The sequence below is a fragment of the Octopus bimaculoides genome, chromosome 2 (genome assembly GCF_001194135.2).
Source record: "Octopus bimaculoides isolate UCB-OBI-ISO-001 chromosome 2, ASM119413v2, whole genome shotgun sequence".
NCBI classification, from domain to species: domain Eukaryota; kingdom Metazoa; phylum Mollusca; class Cephalopoda; order Octopoda; family Octopodidae; genus Octopus; species Octopus bimaculoides.
This window is the reverse complement of record NC_068982.1, coordinates 167,492,966-167,493,512: the sequence shown is the minus strand read 5'-3', so window position 1 is coordinate 167,493,512 and position 547 is coordinate 167,492,966. Positions and strand designations below refer to the sequence as shown.

Sequence of the window (547 nt, the reverse complement as noted above, 5' to 3'; positions counted from 1 at the left end):
TATATATATATATATATATGGGGGATATGGGTAGCTACGTCGGACTTCTTTCTGTTTCCGTCTACCAAATCAACCCACAACGCATTCGTTGACCCGGAGCTATTGTATAACACAAGATGAACCCGAAACAAGGTGATGGAGAAACAAATTTCTTACCTCACAGTTATACCTGCGCCTGAACACAACCATGCCTGACTCTCCACACTGTCATGCACACATATCTAATTCATTGTTATATCATCTATAACCGAATCATTGATGTATAAGTTATATTAAACATAGCCACATCATACATCAATAATACATTAAACATGGCCATATCGCATGTCCATCACATACGGTCGCATCAGGAGTGGCTGTGTAGTAAGAAGCTTGGTTCCCCAACCACATGGTCCCGGGTTCAGTCCTACTGCATGGCACCTTGGGTAATTTTCTTCTACTATAGCCTCGGGCCGACCAAAGCCTTGTGAGTGGATTTGGTAGACGGAAACTGATAGAAGCCCGTCGTATATAAAAATACATATATATATATATATATATATATATA

The 547-nt window shown here is 40.0% G+C and overlaps 1 protein-coding gene across 1 annotated transcript in view; it reads right to left on the bottom strand.

Annotated features, from left to right (window-relative positions):
• The window catches only part of LOC106869337 (heat shock 70 kDa protein 12A), a 296,374-nt gene that overhangs the window by 287,106 nt on the left and 8,721 nt on the right, over positions 1–547 (bottom strand). The gene's annotated exons all lie outside the window — the stretch shown is intronic.